Below are 12,734 nucleotides of genomic sequence, written 5' to 3'. Positions count from 1 at the left end.
GGGATTTTCTGGTTTACTGAATTCTTAGCTTCAACAATTATACTTTCCATGTCATTAAATTCTATTTATTTCTTTAAAAAACTTGTCTTCTTGTTGTTTCTTCCTCACATTGAAAGTATATATTTAAACCTTATCATTTTATACAAAGTAGATAATAATTCTATCAGTTTTTTCTCTTTTTCTTCTGTTGCATTTTTCTCACATCGAATTTTTCTCCTATGCTTTGTATACTCTTATTATGAATTCAGTATCAAAAACACGAGGTTGAGCTTAACCTATGTTATACAAAACACTGGCCTAAGTCAGTCTTAGTTTTTCAAGCTGGATTTTAGTAATTTGTTTGTTCAAACTTATGTCTATAATTTAAATGTAAAATAACTAACTTTCTTTTTAAATATTTCTCATTGAATTATTTCTCAAGAGGTAAAGGAAAGTTTTAAAAATCTTGTTTTTAGGGTGAATTTGGCCAAATGCAGATGTGGTACAATTAGAAACATAGGAAGTATTTCTTTCTGTTTTATATTTTCTTTTTCTCTTTCCCATTGTCCACCTTTTTCTGTACCAGTTTTATCTAATGATTCCATTTCCACATTGTAGGTCTTAATGAACTATCATCCCCAAAATTGATATGACTTTTATCCAAAATAAACATATACTGCTTTGCAATTTAAAATATGCATTCACATACTTTATCTTCTTAAAAAAAATTCAATAGAACTCATTGAAACAAACATTACCAACTTCATTTTTCAAATCAGAAAATTCAATTTAACAGAAGTAAAATTATTTATTAATGGCCATACTCTGAGGAACACTTAGGAATACAATCATTGTCCTCTATGTTCCAATAAAGAATTATTCGATATTCAGTGCTAGAAAATTTACCTGTTACCACTGAAATTACATCAGGTGTCATCCAGTTTCAATTCTAAGATGAGTTACGAATAATTTAATTCTTGATACTGTTAACATTTAAAATAAAATAGGCCATAAAAATGATAGTTATAAATGATATTCCATTTAATATTATGTCTCAAATATGTGCAAGACACTGTAATGAATGATATAAAATATGTATAATAAAACATAAATGTTGTCAAGAACAAGAACTAATCCCTTAACTCCAGTCCTGACAAGGGTGGATAATTTCTCCTTTTTTGAAACTATCTGAGAGAATTCTATCAAACTCAGAGAAAACAAACCATGAATTTAAATTATTTTAGTTGACTGTGAAGTACTGTTCTAGTTAATAAACTCATAGTGAAGCTTTCTGCAGAAATTGTATTTACCAGAATACGTATCTGTATTAAACACAAAATCAATATTATCAAGTATGTTCTCTGAATGCAGAGTAACAGACAAAAGATTGTGTAGTCTTATGAATCTGTATAAGGATCTGTGAGTGAATAATTTACCATCCTTACTCAACAATTATGTACCTAATTATATTTTAGTCATATTTACAAAGCATAGTTTCTGATATTAGACCTTTGAGGATAAACAATGAAACTCTACTTCTAAAGTTTTGATGTTCCATGTCCCAAATACCATGGTAATATTAGCATTATTTTTCCAAATTTTTTTGAGTACTAAATGTTCAGGTGTATATATTATTTATAAGATTACAACTCTGTATATCTCTCTTATTGCAGATATCACTTTACAGTACAACTCTTTGCTTATGTGCCTGCTTGCCCCATTATACAGACCTTTATATTGACCTTTGCCTTCACACTATCTGTAACAGGCACACAACTGACTTTCAACATTTGTTGCATAAATGATGACTACATGAGTAAAGAAAGGAAGGAAAAAATAGTTTGTGAATGTTATAAGATACAAGATAGAAATAGCTAAATGTGTATTTTGTGTGATTTTATTACGTTTAATTCCCTACCTCTTTATTCCTAAATTGTTCAATACACACACAGAAAGTGAATATGCACACATATTCACAGCAAGAGTTGAAAGAAAGAGACACACTGATTTAAAAAGTACCTCTAAAATACTCCAAAAAGAAAACCTTTTGAACATAAGATTTATTGATCACTTTCTAATCAGAAATGCAGTTCATATCTGTTGTAGAAATCTTGCACAGATAATAACTGAGGGCAATTTGGTACATTTTCTTTTTCTTTCTTTCTTTTCCTATTTGAAGGCAATTTAAAAAGAGACTGTAATGAGAAGCTAGCAATGGGTTGATCATATGATTGAAAATTTTCTTGAATCAGTTTGAAGTGGATACTGTTAAGCTAGTGCTCTTACACAAGGAAATTTCATTTTATGATAGACAAAAGTCAGGTGATACTGCTTTTAAAATTATGAGGAATTAATACTAACTTCACCTGCATCCTTCACATCAATTATTAATAATGATACCCACAGTGGCTTTGTGTGTAGCTCATAATGTATTGGTGAAAAGTAGGCTTTTGCATAGAGTACTTCTCCAAACTTTCTGTACATCAGTGCCCTGGCAATGATTTTGCAGTCTCTGTTGCTAAAGTCTCATTAAACATTGATAAGAGTACATCATAATAAATAGAAATGTTTCAAACTTTTCAATGGCTTTTTTTAGCACACAGCAGTCACTCATTATGTTAAGGTGATCCAAGTCCTTACAAGTAGCATTCACAATGAGCTAATAACAAGTCAATGAAGGGAGGCATGATCCTATGAAATAGTAATTTGTGTGACCCCAGGAAAGATGACAGCATGAGTGAACTGTTATGAACTCCCTTTGTGTTCTTAAAAAAGAAAAAAAGAAGAAGAAGGAATTGGGAATTGTGGCATGTAAAACATGAAATTTTTATCAGGTAAAAGAAGATTTTATAAGCTAAGGAATTGTTCTCTGCATTATTAGCAAAATTCAGTCTTATAAGTAGTGAGTAGACGATACTGTGATTCACTGGACATCGGTGGACTGGTGGGGTGAGACTTGGGGAGTACAAACACTCCAGGATGAGCAGGATGCTCATCCTCAGTGGATGAGTTTCATCCTTAAAACAACAAGGAGACTCAACCAGGTTACTGAGTAAAAAATAAGAACAATACTACAAAACCTGTTAGGGGACTGAGTGTCTGAAGGATGCATCATCGAATGATGAATTTCTCAGATTTGTTATTTTTTATTGTAGATTCAATGTGTGAGTTTCTCCAGTGTAACCATTATGAGAATGCTAAGGCTGTAGTATTTGGCCTTGGTCTTTTCCTTTACTATCTCATTTCCATCCCAAAGTAGTGAAAATGGTATTCCTTTATTCATCTCTTGGTAGATGAAAGACAAAATGGAACATCGAAAAAGAAGTTTCTGGGGCTGGGGATGTGGCTCAAGCGGTAGCGCGCTTGCCCGGCATGCATGCGGCCGGGGTTCCATCCTCAGCACCACATACAAACAAAGATGTTGTGTCCGCCAAAAGACTAAAAAATAAATAAATAAATAAAAATTCTCTCTCTCTGGCTCTCTCTTTAAAATATATATATATAAAGAAAAAGAAGTTTCTTCCTTTTGCAGCTATGGAAATTATGTGCTCATTAAAAAGCTATAGCATGCAGAGTACAATGACACACACCTGTAATCCTAGTGGCTTTGGAGGCTGAGGCAAGAGGATCATAAGTTCAAAGCCACCTTCAGCAATTTAGGGGGGCCCTAAGCAACTTAGTCTTTAACTTAAAAAAGAGGGGGGTTGCTGGGGATATGGTTCAGTGGTTACACACTCCTGAGTTCAATCCCTGTACTCAACCCCCACCTAAAAAAATCAATGACATAGATTTTTACCCCATTTAAAATTTTTATTTATTTTAGAAAATACTCTATAAAAGTTTTAAACTATTTAACTAGAGCAGAGCAGAACTCTCTGATAACAATGAAGTATCTAATAGAATTCTGAGGGAAAATTTACCAATAAAGCACCTCTGCTCTTTCCTTTCTTAGCAGCAATTTCTTCGTCATCACTGATACTGTACAGTTTTTCCCAATTTTTTCTTTGGAAAATAGTTCCTTAGGACATAAATAAATTCTTATTGTTGTTTATTTCTTTGGCTAAATAATTTTAGGAAATGTTGGGCTATATAAAGATACTTAAATGCAAGACTTTTTAGAGCCTTTAGACATTTTGCAAGCCTCCAAAAGGTGAAGAAGCAAATGCTATTTCTCAAAAGAATCCAATCAAGGCCTTATTTTTGGTTTGGAGCTGGATGAAGACAATCAGGTGGAAGACAGTGTATTAGATGATAATGGCTTATGGAATTCTACTTTGGAAAGCCCTCATTTGGAAACCAAAGAATATAACTGGAAGATTTATATTGTAGGTAGTCATGTTTTTACTTGGATTTAGCAAACAAAATTTAAAAGTATCTCATGCACAATATTTTTTTGAGAATAAACATGAGTATTGAATGTTTCCTAGATTATAACTTAGAAACTTTAAAATAGTTTTTATTTTCGCTCTTTCTTTTTATATTTCCTATGGGATTGAACCCAGGGGAATTCCACCATTAAGCTATATTCCTAGCCCTTTGTTTTATTTTTTATTTTGAGACAGGGACTAAGTTTCCTAGGCTGGCCTCAAACTTGTGATCTTCCTTCCTCAGTCTTCTGAATAGGTGGGATTACAGACATATGCTACCCCATCTGACAATCTATATTTCTTAATGTTAAAAAAATTACTTATATATTTCTGATATTCAGGAAGTAGTTTATAATAAATCATCAAACAAGTCTAGAAATTCATATACAATATATAATCTATATGATTAACACACACACACATACACTCACACACACACCAGTGCTATTTACATGTTGTATTTTAATTCTTTGGTGAGTTAAAGACCTATATTTATGCAGAGTTTAAATATCTATTTAATGGAGGCTATCTACTAAATATGAACTTTGATTAAAATTCTAAGCATATATGTCAAAGGAAATTATTCTACATGGTGATATAAAAAGTAAATCTGAGTCAGTCTGTCAGAATTATAGAATTATATCACACACACATAGACACACACACACACACAAACTCAAGAACAGGAAATAACTGCACTAATTTTACTTCAGTCTTTTACCTTGGTCACTATAACATTGCACATGCCTGTGAACAGGTAGTTTATTTTCTTATTTTATTTTTGTAGCACAAAAATGGAAATATAAGTCAGTTTAATATGTTATAGCTTTATAGTTTTAATATGTCATAGCATCTTGAATGTCCCCTAAATGCTCATGTGTTGAAACTTTGTCCTCAACTGATGGGGCTACTGGGAACTGCTGGATTCTTAAGTAGATGAGACCTGGTGGAAGGAAGTTAGGTCATTGGGGACATGTCACTGTCGAGGATATTGGGAATCCCCAACCCCTTGTCTTCCTCTTTGTTTTCCCTGACACCGTAAGGTGTCAATTTTCTCCACCAAGCACTGCCCACCTGAAGTGCTGCTTCACCACAGGCCCAAAGGACCTAGTGACCGTTGACTGAAACCTTTGAAAGTATGAATTAAAATAAGCCTTTCCTCCTTTAAGTTGTTTCTGTTAGGTCCTCCTCATGTATTTCCTTACCATGTAGCATAATGTTGATCGACTTAACATCAATACTTACACAGATGTTTAATCTACATTATAATATTTAAGTTGTGGTATATCAAAGAGTACTCAAACTCAAAAAAAACTTTGCTTCGTATTCTGGGAAATAAATCAGTGTGGTTTTGATTTTACAAACCATAGTTATAGAATGTTAGAAATAATTATGACCTTGTTATTGTGTTTATTTGGAGATTAAGTGTGATTAAAAAGATTTGTTAGGGTGTCAAGTTAACAAGGGGTGGACTTGTGATAGTTAATCTGGATTGTTCACATGATTGGATTAAGAGACTTCTGGGTGTGTTGATGAGTAGCTCCCCCAAAGTTTCTGTAAATGCATGAGTGGTCTAATGATTGGAGGTAAATACTTACATTTTAGGAGCTGTGATCTAATCAGTTTGCTCTAGTTTGAATGGATTAACTGGGTGGTAACTAGGCAGGCAGGGTGTGGTATGTAAATAGCACTGGTGTGTGTGTGTGTGTGTGTGTGTGTGTGTGTGTGTGTGTGGCTGGAGAAGAAGAATCACCTGGGGCATGCCATGGAAAGGTCCATCTTTGCCACTTTTTCCCCCTCTCTCTTTCCTCTTCCTGCTTCCTGGCTGCCATGAATGGACAGCACTCTTCCAGGACATCCTCCTGCCCTCATGTGCCTCCTCACCTTGACCCTAGAGCAATGGACTCAGTTGCCTATGAGCTGACACCTCTGAAATGGAGGGAGCTTCCAAATAAACTTTCCCTCCTCTAAGTTGTCTTTGTCAGGTATTTTGGTCACAGCAAGGCAAAGCTGACCAAAATAGGTATTTTTTTAATAGAAACAGAAATTTTGCACAAACAGAAGTGGCAACAAAATACAAGGCAAGAATCCTGTTTTATTGAACTGTTAATTTCTTTAAAGTAAAAAAAAAAATGATACGACTGTGACACTGGTCACTGATCTATGTCCTCAAAATGTAACTGAGTGATTTGTAAAAATTAATCTGGACCTAATTACTGTAGTACTATATCTCCTTTCTACCACATCTAATTTATATTTGCATGCAAATCCTTGGTATTGCACACAGGTAGTCAGTGTCTTTATGTGGACTGATCTAAAGTAATGACAATTATACTATACACACATCGAGACCACGATGTCTAAACTGTCATTTCCTGACAAGCAATCCCTTTTTAAAAATGATTTATTTTCAATTTTCTTTTTAAAATCAGTCATGTACTGTACTGATTTTGAACACAAGCCAATTCCTCTTGAAAATTGTGCTTGCACTTTATTGGGAATCCTAATTCAATCATCAAGATAAATAAAATAAAGGAATAAGTGCTTGTAGAAAATAATAATCATGAAAACCAAAAAGCACAGGGTATTTTGTATAACATTTAGAAGAGGGGGGTAGTGTTGAATCTAGTTCAAAAATCCTTCTGACAAAATGACCTTTAATAATCTACCCTTGCACAATTGATCTCTCCTGTTGAGGAGGGCCCAAGGGCTTTCCTTGATTGGATTCCACTTCAAAGCCTACTGCCTAAATTGCAAACAAAGGGAATTTACACTTCTTCAGCTTACTGTGCAGGCTGGTTTAAAAATGTCCAGATCTGTATTGAACTTCACTAAATTTCGGCTCTGGTTACATCCAGCACAGCATCCAACGCATTAAGATTCATAAAAGAATAGCCTACTGAAAATTTAATATAAAAAAATTCAGGCTGTCAAGAATAACAGTAATTAATTACACTTCTTGCCTGTCGAACAGGCCTAAATAGTATATCAAAGTTTGCATTGTTTGAACACAACAGAATTTGAGTTGCACTGGGGGGAAAAAACCCAGATGTCTGTCAGAGAACCCTGTGATTAGGGAAGAAAGTACAAAATCAAAGACTGGCTAAACTTAGATATAATCATTTAAAAGGTACCAAAATCCTTACCTTCTCTCTTCTTGAGTGAGGGTATTTTGCATTTTACTGCTCTTGATTTTTACTAAAAGGTATTGATTGATCTCAGCACTGCATTTAGGATGTCATACTTTGGGAGGGAAAATTACTTTTTCTTCATTCATTATTAGAAGCAGGGGCACTTGGATTTTAACAAGATGTCCTGGTTTCAACTCTATTTGCTAACTCTAAAGCCAACCATGCAGAAATGAAATCTGTTACAAATAATCCCAATTGCACAGAATAGATTAATTTTTTGAAGCAGATTGATAATATAAAATAATTCTTTTAAGATAAACAACTTGAACTAAAAGCAATTTCAATTAACAACTGAGGTAAACTACACACACACACACACACACACACACACACACACACAGAGACTCACACATATCATCCTTATAGAGAGATACATCAAGTGTAAGTAAAGATTTACAGTCATTCTTATTGAGTTGTTCAATCAATAAGAACTGATATGTATTTCCATAAAAATAGGAGGGTTTTTTTTTTGTCAAGAAGTTAGTCACACTACTAGCTTCCAAATTCTGAAAAGAAAAATAAAAGCTATCATATGTACAAGTGTTAAACATATTTTCAACATGTGAGCAATAAAATAAGTATGAAAACACCAGCTGGCCCTGTATTCAATGACACTTTAATATATGACTTCACCCTGAATTTGTTAAGGAATAAGGAAATTGTAATTTTTTTTCAGAAGAAAAGTAAGTTACTACTACAGAATCTAAATCTAAACCCAGAATTTATGAAATAAAATCTAATCTTTAAACAATTGCTACATTTGAGTATTATTTTCTGCAAATATTCATGCAAAATAAATGTAAAGGTTTCATACCTTTTAATAGTCTGTTGGCATAAAATATTCTTAAAGCTCATGAAGACATTATTTTTAGACATGTTTCTCAGACATTTAAAAAATGTAATATTTCTGGAGTTATTCTAGGTGGGGCAGGAGTAATTATAAGTGAATTTAAAGATCATTGGGTATAGGGATAAAGTACTATTATAATTCTGTATTCTGTCCATTTCAGCATTTGGTATCTTGATTTTTTTTAAGGGACCCCTTGTCTATTCCAGAATTGCACATTTAAACCCTAAGCTGGTCTATTGACTTAAACCATCCTTGTTTCTTAAACATCCTTGTTTATGCACGGATGATTAAAAATTGAACACATGATCTATATTATCTAAAGAGACAATTTCTGCACTTTTTCTGTACTATTGAGAAAGGACTCTTTTCTCTGGGGTTCCAAAGGAATTTAGTTGATATAATTTTGTGTTTTGTGAACAAAGGATAATGCAATGGTAACAAGGGAGGAGAAGAGAGAATACTTTACACTGACTTTGATCACTGTCTTCTTTGCAAATGTGTTAGTGGAGCAAAGGGTTGAATAAAAAAAAACACTAGAGAAGAAAATGTCTGAGCAAAGAAAAAGCAATGAAATAGTCAAAAATGAATTACATGAAGAAGGCTTCCTATTTGGCACAAAGAAGAGAGTGGCCTTCAAAAATGATCTTATGTTTGTCAATTAGCAATTTATCTCTTAACTTCAATCGAAATTAAATTCTGATTCTGTTGCTCAATAAATGCAAAATAAATTGGGAATTTCAAGTTCACTTTGTCTATTTCTTTCCTGGACTATCAGAATGCTCCAAGATTACACTGAACTAGGAAGAATTTATTACCTTTGTCCTCAAGCCAATGCCATTAACTTTGGCAAGTTGTGTATCACTGATGCCAGCAAGAAAATAATCAATTTTAAATATCCTAATCAATACCACTTAAACAATTCTATGGCACTTGTCATTGTTCTCTCTGCAGAAAATTTAACTAGAACTTATAATTTTCATCATCTTCAATGAAGAGGTATTGCCTTTGTCCCTAAAAATCCTACTGTGTCTCTTCTTCAATCTTTAAGAGTGCAACATAGCCAAAAGTAATCATAGATTTAGAATATCCTTATGGGAAGTGTTGATATTTGTATGTAGACATAACTCATTTTTCCCACTGAAAATGGAATAGTAAACCAAGCCATGAATGATAATGATTTTTCTGTTTCTCAATAAAAATAACAACTTAAGATTATAACTTGATAACTTTGGCATGAATATAATTGAAAATATTGATGAATTTTGTTCATTGAAAGATTACTACTTTCATCCAACTGTATGCTGACAACAAATGAATTAAATGGCCATCAGCATGGCTATATTTGAAATTTTAGAAAAATATCAACATAGTTTGGCCTTACCAAAATTTACAGTAGTATCACATTCTCTCCAGTTTTTTTTTCGGTAATGTCACAGTCATGTCTAATACAAATTTCATAAACAGAATATTTTCTTCACTGATAAAATTTCAGAGTAATAGAAAGTTTTATTAGTTTTCCCTCCAAACATATTAGTGGCACATTTTTATGACTGTATCACATTATAATTCACTTTTTCTCATTCTATGATGTATATATATAGTCTTTATGTTAATTATACAAATACCACAATAATGAATTCTTATTGAATGCCTACTAAGTGATAGGTACCTACATAAACTCTAAAATCATAGCAGAGCATAATACAAATGAACATATTTGACTTCATTGTGGATAGGAAAGAGAAGGAGTAAACATGGTAATAAGCATTTTGTAAATGAATAAACATGAAAATTCTGAAATATCTGATATGCACGAGTTTACTTTGTAAGGTAGAAAATAAAGGCTCAAATGCCACAAGTTCTAGAAACTTTTTATTTTATTTCTTAATTTTTATTTAACCTCAACAATTAAAAGGGAGAAAAGTAAAATTACCCAAGGAAAATTTCCTTGAATCCTTCCTTTCTTTTCAAGCACTTTCTATCAACACTGAAAATGTTAGTATGTTTCATTGGGAGATGATTTTTCATTTAATTGAAAATAAATTCAGAAGAACAGTTGTGTCAAGGTGATAATTATCGTGTTTTGTTGCATATTCACTTAAATTTGCTATTTTTTTGATCCAAATAGTCAAACTTTACCCTGAAATGAAATTCAGAGTCCCTGCAGATTTTTCAAGATGTGTTTTTCAAAAATCCACTTTATAGTACACAAAAGTTTAGTATCACTTTCAAATGTAGTGTTCTCTAAAGGATAACTGAAACTATGACCCTTAAAGAATAAATACTTTCAACTTAACTGGTCATTAGATGTCATTCTCCTTCCAAATGGATACAACTGAAAGAAGGTTTCTGTTTTCCTTGGCAGAAAAATGAAAATGCATCCAACAAGGAATAAAAAAAAAAACATTTAAATGGGAACTACAGATGTGTGAACCATTTGGAAAAATAACTTGCACTGAGTTAAGTGAAATTTATGAAAGTCTTTTGAATTAGGCTGGAACAATTTTAAAAGTTTACATCATATTGGAAGTACCTTGTATTTATATTTTGCCACATAGTTGAATATTGCCCTTAGTGGACTCTTTTTGCTTTTCATAAGTAAATTTATTCTCTCTCTGAAAGTGCCAGAAAGTCATTCCTAAAGATGAAAATCTACTCAAAACAAGCAATAACATGAAATAACTTATTTTGTCCTGCTCTTATTTTCTGTTTTTCTAATTCCCAGGATAGAGGCAATCACCAAAATAATTCACAGTGATAGGTCTCTTATTCACCTGGAACAGGCAGGAAAATTGCTGGTAATAGTAATGAAAGTGCAGATACCTTTGTTAGGCACATGGACATTCTGAATTCTTCCTAGTGACTCTTATTCCTCTTCCTTTTTAAAGTCCCAGTGTAAGTCTCAATTTGGTTATTGGACAAAGGTGAACAGTTAATGTTTAATACAGTCAGTTAAACTATGTTCATGCAATCTAAAACCTGATCAATCCAAGAAGTAGGTTAGGAAAAAAACCTATGATGTCACATGATTTTTCCATTTGTATTTTGGGGCCATGTACTACATTGTGAAAATTAGTAGGATAGGTACAGGTTGGCACTAAAGCAGCAAGGACTGCTTTGGGCAAGAGCCATCAGTGACATCAAGAAAGAAAAGAAAGCTAATTCATTGTTTGTTTTAAATACACTAGTTATTGTTTTCTTGATGCTTATAATCTTTTTGGTATATGGAGAGTTATTATTTATGCTTCACTCTGCTTTTCACTGACTACGTTAGATGTATTTCAGTTCATACAGGATTAGGTCATAAATTGAAAAAAAAAATCAAACAACTCATGTTATTAATTCAAAAGGTGCTTGTTAGCCTGCAAATTAAAATAGCCATAAAGATAATCTAAATAGTATATTTTACTCCTACCAAAGAGAAAATAAGGGTGGAAAGATTTTTGTTCAAATGCACTATAACTGTTTTAAAAGATTGCTTTATGCAAAGAATAAAAAAGGTTATTGAAGGAAAAACTGGTGCTCTAATAGACAAGGGTAACATTTGTAGATAGATCTTAAATGTTATGTTTGTATATGCTTTCATCTTTAATTTAAGAAAAATGTTCTTTGTTTCTAATTTATATTACTTAGTAGGAAACTCAAACAAACAAACAAAACCCCATGACTTCAGTAGGCAGAGTAATAAGTACTATTGCTTAAAATGAGGGTTTTTTACTTATTATAGGTTTGGTATGTTTTTGAAGTTCAGACACTTTTTTACAACCTAGTATTTATGGCAGTAAATTTGGGACTTCACATATTTTAAAATACTTATTTAACATTACTGTCACAATAGGAATTTTAAGAAGGATTACCAATAAAAGCCCCTGGAAGGACAACTATAATCTGCCATTTCACTCTTGCATTTAATCAGGATAAAATATAAAACAGAGTGAATGGGATTCTGTCCACCAGAATTTTCAGCCACTTACTTACTTACTTAGTGTAGGTGCTTACTTCTCTTTTTTATGGGGTCAGGAAGCTTTTTAAACTGTCCTCGGGGGAAGTGGAAGAGGTTTTGGAGATTTACAGTGACTGTTTCTTAAAGGCCATGGGGGCTCTGTGCACTCTGCAGAGTTGCTTGTGATTTGTTGAGTTTGGTTTCACCCACTGCTCTGATGCTTCATTTCTCAGGCAAAAGAAAAAGAACTGCCTGTCGTCTTATTTCTTGGTGCTCAATTTTTGTTTCTTTGAGAATTTATACAGTCGTCTTGTTTTTATTTTACCTCTTAAGGAAAACCAAAGATTAATGAGGTCTAAGAAAAGAGTGTAAAAATCCTAAAAATAGACATTTTTGTAGTCTAA

This window comes from Urocitellus parryii, chromosome 7, assembly GCF_045843805.1.
Source record: "Urocitellus parryii isolate mUroPar1 chromosome 7, mUroPar1.hap1, whole genome shotgun sequence".
In the NCBI taxonomy this organism is placed as follows: domain Eukaryota; kingdom Metazoa; phylum Chordata; class Mammalia; order Rodentia; family Sciuridae; genus Urocitellus; species Urocitellus parryii.
This window is presented reverse-complemented; position numbering follows the sequence as displayed.